Source organism: Atta colombica, unplaced genomic scaffold (genome assembly GCF_001594045.1).
Source record: "Atta colombica isolate Treedump-2 unplaced genomic scaffold, Acol1.0 scaffold139, whole genome shotgun sequence".
NCBI lineage: Eukaryota > Metazoa > Arthropoda > Insecta > Hymenoptera > Formicidae > Atta > Atta colombica.
This window is the reverse complement of record NW_017259227.1, coordinates 105304-117489: the sequence shown is the minus strand read 5'-3', so window position 1 is coordinate 117489 and position 12186 is coordinate 105304. Positions and strand designations below refer to the sequence as shown.

General features: G+C 35.2%; 1 long non-coding RNA gene across 1 annotated transcript in view; it reads right to left on the bottom strand.

Annotated features, from left to right (window-relative positions):
• Positions 1-11372, bottom strand: part of LOC108684724 — a 24224-nt gene extending 12852 nt beyond the window's left edge. Inside the window, exons 1-3 of the long non-coding RNA XR_001931647.1 lie at positions 11311-11372; positions 8271-8272; positions 4299-4309 (exon numbers count right to left, since the gene is read on the bottom strand). This is a non-coding gene — a long non-coding RNA (uncharacterized LOC108684724). The remainder of the gene's footprint in view (positions 1-4298; positions 4310-8270; positions 8273-11310) is intronic.
• Between the last annotated feature and the right edge of the window lie 814 nt (positions 11373-12186).

Below are 12186 nucleotides of genomic sequence, written 5' to 3'. Positions count from 1 at the left end.
ATTATATCTTAAATTTAATTAGTAGAGTTATTAGAAGCAAGATAAATAATGTTGAATTATAATTTTTCAATATACTTATCTTTTGTATAAAGTTTATTTCATATATAATATTAGATGTACAACTTTGCTTCCGCCGTTTTCTTGTAGATGGTTTTAGCGATAAGTGATGGTCGAAATAAATAGATCATAGACGTCATACAATAAACTTGGGCATTTGTCAACATAACCCCATAGAAACATTAGTCGATTTGTGTCTGCATCATAAAGTTATTCTCGATTAAAAATGTCAGTTTACGAGTCAAATTCTCGTCATTTGCGGGAGGTTTTAATTTTTTGCTTCAATATGAAGAAATCTGCGGCTGAGACTCATCGAATGCTCTCAAATACTTATGGTGAGGCCGCTATTATTGAAAGAACGTGTCGTGATTTCAAAGCTTCAAGAACGGTGATTTTGAACATCGAAGACCGGCATAGCGGTGGAAGAGAGAAGGTTTTCAAAGATGCAGAATTGGAGGCATTACTTGAGCAAGACTCGTGTCAAAATCAAGAAGAATTGGCACGATCATTGGGAGTGACTCAACGAGCCATTTCAAAACGCCTCAAAGCTGGGAATGATTCAGAAGCAAGGAAATTGGGTGCCGTACGAATTGAAGCCGAGAGATGTTGAACGGCATTTATTTGCTTGTGAACAGCTGCTTGAAAGGCAAAGACGGAAGGGATTTCTGCATCGCATTGTGACTGGGAACGAAAAATGGGTTCATTACGATAATCCCAAGCGCAGAAAATCATGGAGTTCCCAGCCATGCTTCCACGTAGATGGCCAAACCGAATATTTACGGCTCCAAGGTCATGCTCTGTATTTGGTGGGACCAGCTCGGTGTAGTGTATTATGAACTGTTAAAACAACTGAAACAATCACAGGTGATCGATATCGAACGCAATGATGCGTTTGAGCCGAGCATTGAAAGACAAATGGCCGCAATACAACGAGAGACACGATAAAGTGATTTTGCAGCATGACAATGTTCGACCCCATGTTGCGAAAGTGATCAAGACCTTGGAAACGTTGAAATGGGAAGTCCTACCCCTCCCGCCGTATTCTCCAAACGTTGCTCTCTCTGACTATCACTTGTTTCGATCAATGGTACACGGCCTGGCTGACCAGCACTTCCGATCTTATGAAGAAGTAAAAAATTGGATCGATTCGTGGATAGCCTCAAAAGATAACCAGTTTTTTCGTACGCTACCCTAAAGATGAGAGAAAGTAGTGGCCAGCGATGGACAATACTTTGAATCATAAATCTATAACCAGTTTTTTACAATAAAGCCTCGAATTTCGGAAAAAAACGGCGGAAACAAAGTTGTACACCTAATACATAGCGATAGCCTGTAAAATAGAATTAAATTTCCGTAATTAATTAATTTACAAGCTATTATTAATTCGTTAGAATTAGAACATTTAAAATAGCTTACTTATTATCTAACTTGTAAAATAATTACTTTTTACTTACTTTTGCATAATAATTTACTTCCTATAAAATAGGTTAATAGCTATATATAGCGTAGAGTTACAGAAAAAAATGAAATAAATGATTATAGATTATTATAGATTAATAATTGCTTAATTTAATAGAGATTCAGCGAGATGTATATAGTAAAACCCGCCAAATACGATATTCTCATTTCAAATCCGGATTAGACTAGATCAATTCCAGATCAGATCAGATGAAAATTAACTTACCCACTTCAGATAGACCCAGATGGAGGTGCAATCTGGGAAACCCAGTTTAAAACCCACTTTCACCAGATTAATTCCAGACAAGACTGTATGAAAAATAACTTACTCACTTCAGATAGATTCAGATGGAGGAGGCATCCGAGAAACTCAGTTTAAAAACCACTTTCACCAGATCGAATCTGGACCAAAAGAAATATGGTATCTATTGCGACATTCTGATCTAGTTGTTGGATATAGGTTCCATATCAGACGAAGGGCTTACATCAAGATGACTTCACTTAATCCCAGATCGCAGGCAGGCCAAATCAATCTACGTGGTGACGCTGCTCTACAAGGATCTGGCTAAGATGGCAACCAGTTTGGAGAGTGGTGGCTAAGATGGCTGCCAGTATAGAATCAAATGGCTTTCATTGATCGAACTCTCACGTAATCTAATCGAATCTAAGAAGCTAATCGGAGACATAGTGAAGGTGCGGAGGAACATTGGGATTTCCAAACGAAGAAGAAGAAACCATTACGAGGAGTTCGGTAGCAGTCATCGACGTGAACGTATCGTTGCGATAAAAAATATTGAACCGACGCATATTGAAACATTTTCGCGTTCATTATGTTTCGATATCATAATTATCGACGAGTACACGTGTGTGATTAAGAAAATTAATAGTCGAGAGCATAATTCGCCGCGTTGTATATGTTATTCTCGATATTATGTGATTGTATAAGATTGAATCACTTGCAACGCCATTACCGCGTGCCACGATGGTATTCAGCCAAGCCGTGTTTGGTTAAGAAACCTTCCGTACATGATTGTGATTTATATTAGAATCACGCGAATGTGCTTGAATGTCGTGAACGACAATTTGAAGTTGTTAATTAATCACCGGCCACGAGTACGCGAGCGCGGTAATACTGCACAGCCTCGTGCTGATTAGAAACATTCGATCAAAACGGTTGTAAGTCTTGTGAGTCATGTAATATATGTTGTATGTATACAAATGTAAATGACTTTATAACTTATAAATAGTCATATATCGTTTTTAATTACGAGAGATACTTCCTGAAACTTCTTCCCCTAAATCGCTCTTCGAGGGAAAGTTTCATAACGAAGATTCGATAGCCTTGGTCAATAAGATCGTAATTATAATTATACGGATATCTGAAGGATCTTAAATTGAAAGAATCCTATAAAAGCATACACTTTCCTTGTTGTTAAGTGAAACAAAGTGATCAAAATAATTACATAATTACTGAAACCAGGTAACATTTTATTCTAATGTACGGCTACAGTCATCGGGTGAATCGAAATACCATTCTTTCCATAAATTTGCGAAAGCCCAAATTTACAAAATTGACGACCGTGACAGGATTACGTATAGTTTTAACGAGGTTTTAAAGGTTGAGAAAGCACTAATTAAAATCGATCAAGCTAGAAGTTTGTAGAATGATCGCAGGTTTTGTGGTTGGAATCTTTGAGGTCAATGAGATATTAATATGTTCTTATACTTTTGATATATTACGTAAAGTAAAGATTTAATTGATTAAATGAATATAGATTTTATAAAAAGGAAGATAAGTTGAATGGTATTCAGATAAGAAATACAGAAAGTATATATGTAACGTAAAAGGGTTATGTGATACAAATTGATTAAAAGAGATTTAAAATCTAAAGACATTAATAACTTGAACGATTTGAAGAAAATCTAAGTGAAAGTTATGACAAAGTATATATTTTGTGACATTTATATATGTTTAACATGATTTGCATGCTTACAGCAGTGTGAACGAGAATTAAAGGCAGAATAATATTGTATAATGTATGAATATATAATGTTTAATGATTATATTCTTTAATTTTATATTTTGTTTGATCTCTGAATGCAAGTTTAACTTAATACGTGTTAAAGTCCAAGTCAATACTAATACCTAACAAAAGGGTACCTAAACCTTTTCTACGATTGAGTAAAAGCACCGTAAAAGCTTTGAAACCAAATTCCTGAAGCATAAAAGAAGCAAATTATAGACAATATAATCACTAACGTACAGTAAAGTGCTTCAATTAATATTGAATTAAATTCGTTCTCCATTCGTTCCACGATTATGCTTAGCAACAACACCACCGGACGATCGGACGGCAATCGTCAGCTGAAACCTGAGAATTGGTTCCCTTCCGACACGCACATTCCTCGTGACGAGTGAGCGAGCGCGTGAACAAATAAATTAAAATAAAGTAACTGTAAATTCAGTGAGTGCGTAGTGAATTGAAGTCGAGTGAATGAAAAGTGTTCAATAAAATTAAAATTGGCTATGGCTCAGTAAAATTAAAATTGGCCGCGAATAGACCTCTGCACAAATTTTTTTTCTATATTAATGAAATTAACTTTGAAATATTTTGAGTCATATAAAGTAGCATATGTAAAACCGAATTTACAATAAGCTGAAAAAGTAAAATCAAGTAACTTGTATGTTTACATTGACGAATAAGAAATAATATTTGCATTTAATTGCTAATTGTGAAAAAAATAAAGTTTTGATATACGTTTAATAATTAAAGCAAAATGACCACAATACGTACTAAATCCAAATCTAACATAGATTTAACAGCGTTCAAGTCAACAAAAGCAGAGCAATTAATAACAGTATTCACAGTACGTACACGTTCAGATAAGAATATTATAAATAAGAAAACAAACGTAAGTGCGAATAAGACTTTCCAAGTTCTTAATGATAAAGATGAATTTTGATATTGATAATAATAATAATACACATACCAATATGCATAATGTTGTTAAGAAAATATACATATATCTGAAGTAATGAATAGAGTCAATAATGATAATATTGTAAATAGAGATTCAACGAAATACAGATATAAATGATATGAAAATTAAAATATTGTAAATGATGACTAAAATAATGTCACGTTTGGATAAATTAGAAGAGGCAAGTAGATCACAAAATAAAATCAAGTTCACAAATTATTTCTAGTAGAAATTTGTCAGATACTAGTCAACAAGATAGCTTAATTGAGTCTATTGATACACGATCGCTTCAACTTTTCGTTAACGATAATAATAACTTAATTGCTAGTGAAGATAACCAATTAGCTTTACCTCATAATGAATTTGGAAATATAATAGCGAATCACAAGTCTAATATGATAGCTATATGCTTGCCAAGAGGAAGTTGATTACAAAATTCTTTTGTTAATTTACCTTATACAGACAAGAATGATTCGCAAAATCTCGTGAGATTCGTAGAGAAATTCGAAAGATTAGCAAACTATGAAAATGTAGATATTAAAGACTGTTTGTTTGTTTTGACTGATTATTTTGCTATGTATTTGAAAGATTCAGCACAGACATGGTACGAATTACAAGATTTCGTTGATTATGAAGATCTTAAAATATCATTCTTAGAGAAATACTGGGATGATAATGAGCAATCTCAATTTAGAAGAAAAGTTTATATGAGAAAATATAGATATGATTTAAAAATAATAGTCAGAATATGTTTTAAATTTGGTTAGACAGGCTAAGTTATTGATTCTGCCTATGTCAGATAATGAGATTATTAATGCTTTGAAACGACACTTTAGTGTAGACGTTGCTAGGGAAATTAAACCAGCGATAGTATCAAATCTAAAAGATTTAACGAAATTGTTAAATATAATAGAGCAGTTCATTATTTTTACTGCTAACTGAACTGCGTAAAAATGCTAATAGGAGCAAAACCGAAGCAAACAAATCCTTAGCAAATACGTAATTTAGCTAGCAGTAACTCGTATAAAAACAAAAATAATTATAAGCAATTTATTTCTAACAAGAGCTTTAATATTAGGTATGGGAAAAAGTTAAATACCATAGACTACAATTTAATGCTAATAAGCTACAAGAGGCAAAACTTAATAGTTATAATAATTACAATAATGGCAAAGAAAATTTAAATGAAAATCAGGATAACACTAGAATCAATCCTAAAAATAGTAAATTCGTAAGTAACGTTAAAAATTCACTTCAACTAAGAGAGCTTAAAAATAATGAAACGAAAGAGCATTCGGGAGTTTTAGATTTACGCAATCCGAATAATCATTCAAACGCAGAATATTCCGCAAAAAGAGTACGTAAAAATCGGAATGCTGAACATACTTTTAAGAAAAATAAAAATTGTAATTCTATTCTAAAAATTGTAATTCTCATTACAAGGAAATAAACTTAGGGATAAACAGATTAAAAATCCTAAACAAGCGGACATAATTAATAAAACAGAATTTAATCAAAATAAAAAAAACAAAATTAGTCTAGATATACAAAAAATTCTTTATAACGCGAATCAACAAGATACATTAAATGCGGAAACCAAAAGTTTAAAAAGACGCATAATTCTCAATCTAACCTACATTCGAGTAAGGTCACTTTTAGGAGCGTAAAGAATAAGCGTAATAAAAACCGAAACAAAGATTTAAATATTGAAATCAAAAATAAAGAGGAACAAACTCGATTTGATAAGAGTATACTGGTTAATCATAAAAATGGTAATTCTATTTATGAAAGGCACATTAGATTATATGAAGATTTACATAATACAGATTTAGTAGAGCGTTATAATAGAAGTATATCAATTTATGCACTTGATAATACTATAAATATAATTTGTACAAAAGAAATAATGCGAGACATAAATGAAGAAATGATCGCGGAACAAGATAAAAAATGTAAATGCGTTGATACACCAGTCAATTTCCAATTTTCGTAATTCGTAAAAAATGGAAGCATTAATTGATACAGGATTACAGCTATAACTAAATTACTATATGATAGATTAATAAGCATAGATAAGAGTATGAAAGTAATACTAATACGAAAGTTTATGTTAAGAGGAGCTTTCCATGAAAAAAGAAAATCATTGATCAATAACAAGATCAGACTTTCATATTCTTTTCAAAATAAAAAATATACGCAGAAATTCTTCATAATAGAAAAGCTAACTTTATTGTTTGATATTATTTTGGAAACAGGTTTCCTTATTAAATATAAAATGTAATTTAATTGCGGAGATGAATTTACTTAGAATCATTTATCAGTTTGAAAATAATGGTACAGAGCCAGTAATAGCAACAATTTCTGTAGAAGAAGCAGAAGAACGATTAAACAGATTAATTTATGAGAATGAACAGCTTTTCGATGACCAATATAGCTGTGTTACACATTAGCAGCACATTGAGATCACTTCAAATTCTCCTTGTAAAACATATCCAATACCGAAGAAACATTTATATTTATATATCAAGCTATTTAAATGAGCTAAAAACTGAAAGCATAATTAGTAAGCAAGCGACATAATATATAAATCCATTAGTTGTCGCAGTTAAAAAGAATGGAAAAATTAGTATTTATTCAGACGCTAAGGAACTTAATAAGCGAACAGCGAATGATCAATCGTCTATGATAGAGGATATATTTAGAAGAATCGGTAGTAAAAAGTATTTCACCACTCTTGATGTTTCAAACGCTTTTTGACAAATGCCACTGGACGAAGAATCGCGACAATATGTTGGTTTCATGTTTAATGGGCAGAGCTATGTTTTAGATTACCGTTTGGCCTTATTAAGACAGCGGGTGCGTCACTTATTAGATGCATGAAATTAGCTTTGGAAAACGATAATTCAGATTTCTTAATTACTTTGATTTCTTAATTACCTTGATAATGTCTTGATGGCATCAGATATTATCAAAGTAAATAATTAGGAAATCTGAATTATTATTGAACATCCTTGAAGAATATTTGCAACATATAGAAATTGTCTTAAAAAAATTAAATGAACATTTTAAATTAAACAAAGACGAATGTGAATTTATGAAAAATGTGTTAAACTTTTTAAGGCATATTTTTAACGAAATCAAAGCAGAAATTAATGAGATTAGATTAGCTATAAAAAATTGCGCACCGAAAAATAAAAGGCAATTGCATACTTTCTTAGATTTAATAAATTGGGATAGACGATTCGTTAAAAATCTTGCATTTAACGTTAGAGAAAGTATTATATTAAAAAAGAATGTTAAATATATTTGGATCAAGTAGAGCAAAACACTTTCGTGGAGATAAAGCAGACGTTTGAAGAAGCTCCAGATCTCTATTTGATACAGTCAGGATTAAAATTTGACGATGCTTCGATAAATGGAATAAAGGCTAGACTATTTCAATATAAAGATGATGATGAATGCAAATGGATGATTGCTTATGCAAGTCGTAGTTTGAAAGGCGCGGAATATAATTATTCGGTAACCGAATTAGAGGCGTTAGCACTAGCTAACATTATCTTGCGTTAAGAAGTTATTAAAAATGAAATAGAGAATTCCGATGACGCTGACCATGATATATATAGTCAAGATAATCATCTCTTAGTGATCGAAAGACAATTCATTTCCAATGATATTGACCCTTCTACACAAAGATCATCATATCAATCTTCGGAAAATTATAGCAGTCATCTATCATCATCGTCTTTTACTTTTTTTTTAACATGGCCGGAAACTACTACGTCTCCTGATGTTTATGTAAATTCAAAATGTACCTTTTTTGCCGGCATGTGCGATGTGGAGCTCCCAAAAATGCTCGACGTTTCTGAGACCCTAGCGTTAGATTTATCTTTATTAATCGATGAATCATATTATATTTTGGAAGATATTTTTTCCCCTCGTCTATCGCTTGTTTGTCCTAACTCTGATTCGTCAATATTTTTTCTGTCAATATTTTTCCTCCACTTCAATATTGCGAATGATATCGTGTTTCTGATTTTTAAATTGAATTTAAAAATTCCCGCTATCTGTTTTTTTCGCTCGACATTGCTCTCGCTCTAATTTTCAGAGGGAAGACTATCGTAACTTGAATTGCTGCTATTTTGTATAGTTAGCCAACGTTCCAATTTATAAGCGTTGTGTAAGGCGCAATATAATTCGACGTTGATTTAAAATCCGTGATGCGTGCAGCGTTGTTCACGACCTTCGAAATCTGATAGATTTTTGAAAGCCGAAGAAATTCCTTCCAGATTATATACGTTTCTAGAAAGTAGATTATTTAGATAACGTGCCTTCCCTTATCCTCTGGTATAGATGTAGCGTGTCATGTAATGTCACGCAGATGTACCATAACATTTTTTGGATTGACCTCTCCATTGAATCATTCGATTCCGTGATAATTTCATGTGATAATTTCGTATCATTGACGAACAATATTGTTTATCCATTTTTTTTTACACACAAAGTGACGGAAACTCACAACTTTCAATTATAAACGTTTTAAAGTATATACCTTCACAGATGTTCCTTCTGCGGTGACCGTAGTGAAAACTAAGTGACTAATCCATTGGAGTGGCAAATAATGCGTATAACATGTGTCGTATTTGCACACAGCAAGTTGTGAAAGTTTTGTCAAAGATACAAAAAACAGATAAAAATATACATTTTCTCAATTTTTTAAATGAAAAGACTGTGAAAAAAAGGATATTATAATATGGAGCAAACGAAGCGTATCTGGTGGAACAAGCCAGTCAGTTAAATACGCGAAAAGAATTTTTTGCGTGAGAACAACGGTGCAACGATTTCGAATCATTGGAGGAACAAAGCAACATTAAACGTCCGCGATTAGCGATCGGTGTTAGACAATCGTTGATATCGCACGACTCAAGACTTTAAAAGACTCGGTGGTGGACATTTCATACAAGTGGATGCCGGATACAACGCGAGATTCAGATGGCACGAAATAGACATCGCGTTCGAAAGCCATATACTGACCGGCGTGATAATAAATTCTGAACACATCGAATCTCGCCAATTTCTTGAAGACGCGAGAGAAATTGTGCTTGAGCATGTGCAAGTTATTATGCAGAGACATAACAATATTAAAGTAAACATCGTGTTTAATGGTGAATTTATATCAGGTGATAAATGTGTGAATAAAAGTGTCAGTATGAAAATTGTGAACTCTTTCATTCGTCCGATTTACAAGAATAGTACGTGTTGCGCATTATCGAGCCTATCTTAGCATCGTTCGAGGAATTTCAGGAGCGCGATAGCGGATGGACGCTGTCGCGTATCTTAAATTTGACTGTTAACATAAACAAGTATAATCCATTGCATGCGGGATGCCACATTGAATTACCGAGGGAAATTAAAATGAAGAAAGCGGTAATCAACGTGCAATCTTTAGACAATGCGTGTTTTGCCTGGTCGGTGATAGCCGCTCTACCTGGCTCAAAGTAATATAAATCAAGAGTTATCATATCCACATTATATGACGGTATTAAATCTTAAAGATATCCAGTTTCCAATGACGTCAAATTAAAAAATTTGAAAATGATGATTCTCTATGACATCTCCATCAACGTGTACGGCTTTGAGAAGCAAAAAGAAACGATTTTTCCTTTACAACTCACCGAATATGAAGAGAGACAAGCATGTTAATTTGCTTTACGTGCAGGATCCACAATAATGCGGAGCATTTTGCATGGATCAAGAATCTATCCCATCTTGTGAGCTCACAAAAAAGAGCGCAAGAAGTACTTTTGCGATCGGGGTGTGTGTGTGTGTGTGTGTGTGTGTGGGGTGTATGTGTGTGTGCGCGTGTGTGCGTGTGTGCGTGTGTACGTGCGTGCGTGCATGCGTGCGTGCGTGAGTGCGTGCATGTGTGTGTGAGGAGTCAGGGAGGGGGAAATGCTCACAGACGTTAGAGTCCCGTTAGAGGCGCGGAGGATGATATCACAGGGCGGGGATGACGGGAGAGAGAAAAGCGCGTACCGAGGAAGGAGGTCCTTCTCTCTCTCTCCAACTTATTATCTTTTCTTTCCCACCCATTGTAGAATGTATTTCTCTCTATCCCACCCGTTGCAATCTTATTATTCACGCTCTTTCTTCCTTCCGTTGCACTCTCTTTTAAGATTTCATTTTATTAAAGATTTTAAGATTTAATTTTATTAATAGATTATATAAATTATCGCCACCAAAAAGAAAAATAACCTCTTCCCTCTTTTCAATATAATGGATAAAAAGCCAAGATTTTTACACTCGAGCATAGTCTCGAAAAGTCATTCACCATGACTATACCAACGTTCGTGGATCTGCAAGGATTTATCGTTGGAAAGAAATTTATCGTGAAGGAAATTACGGTGTTGAGGAAAGGAGGAGGAAAGGAGGATTCTCTCTTATCACCATGAGCATAACAAGGAGAGTTCTAACCCACAGGGCTAGAGGGGAGCGCGGGGCGCGGGGGTACTCGCAGGCGTGGGGGGGAGGGAAGGCGCAGGGAGTACTAGTAGGCGCGGGAAGTCCCCGGCGCTATCGGTGTTTATAATGATACATGATGCTGCCATGTTGTGTCATCACATATCACTGGGAACCGTCACCCCATATCCCATCGCCGCCGCCGCCGCCGCCACCGCCGCCGCTGCCGCCGTCGCCGCCGCCGTCACCCCAAAATGTGTTTCAGGCCGCCGCCGCAGATCTCGCGTCCACCCCAAAATACGTTTCGGGCCGCTGCCGCCGCAAACCCCATGTGCACCCCAAAATGCACTGCGGTACTAAAGGGTCTTTCAATAAGGACGCTCGATTTTTAAATGTAAATAAAACAAGTTGTGTGTGAGATATCCACTCAATTTTTTTTTTATTTGAAAGAATATTTTATGGCATTAAGTATAGAATATAACGTCGCTCAAATGTCCGCCGCGGCGTGACTTCGTTGGTGACACGTATTCGGGCGGTCCAATTTTCGATGACTTTCTCGCATAAATCTGACTGAATTTGCTGGATGGCGTTTGTTATGTTGACTTTGAGAGCAATTGTTTATTCGTATAGACCTGCGATTTAAGATAGCTCCAAAGGAAGATAGCTCTAAAGGCATTAAATCACATGATCTCGGTGGCCAGTTCACGTCGCCGCCGCGCGAGATAACCATGCCCTCAAATCGCTCGTGCAGAATGTCCATCGTGGCATGCGGTGTGTGGCACGAAGCGCTATCCTGGAACCACATGTTATCGGTATCCATATCATCCATTTTAGGCCACAAGAAATTGCTTATCATCGATCTGTAGCGCTCGCTATTGGCAACGCCTGCTTCGTTTTGGAAGAAGTACGGACCGATGATTCCGCCAGACCAAAATCCGCACCAAACAGTGACTTTCTCGGGATGCATTTGGAGCTGGTGTATCTCGTGTGGATTGGTATCGTCCCAAATTCGACAATTTTACTTGTTCACGTATCCATTCATCCAAAAATGGGCCTCATCGCTAAAGATGATTTGTTTGGCGAAATTTGGGTTAACTTCCAACTGCTCCAGAATCTAATCAGCGAACCCATGGCGTTGTCTATGGTCGTTTACCTTAAGTTCCTGGATCAGTTGAATTTTATAGGAGTGCAGACCCAAGACCCCCGACGCAAAATTTGCCAAGTTGAAGTCAG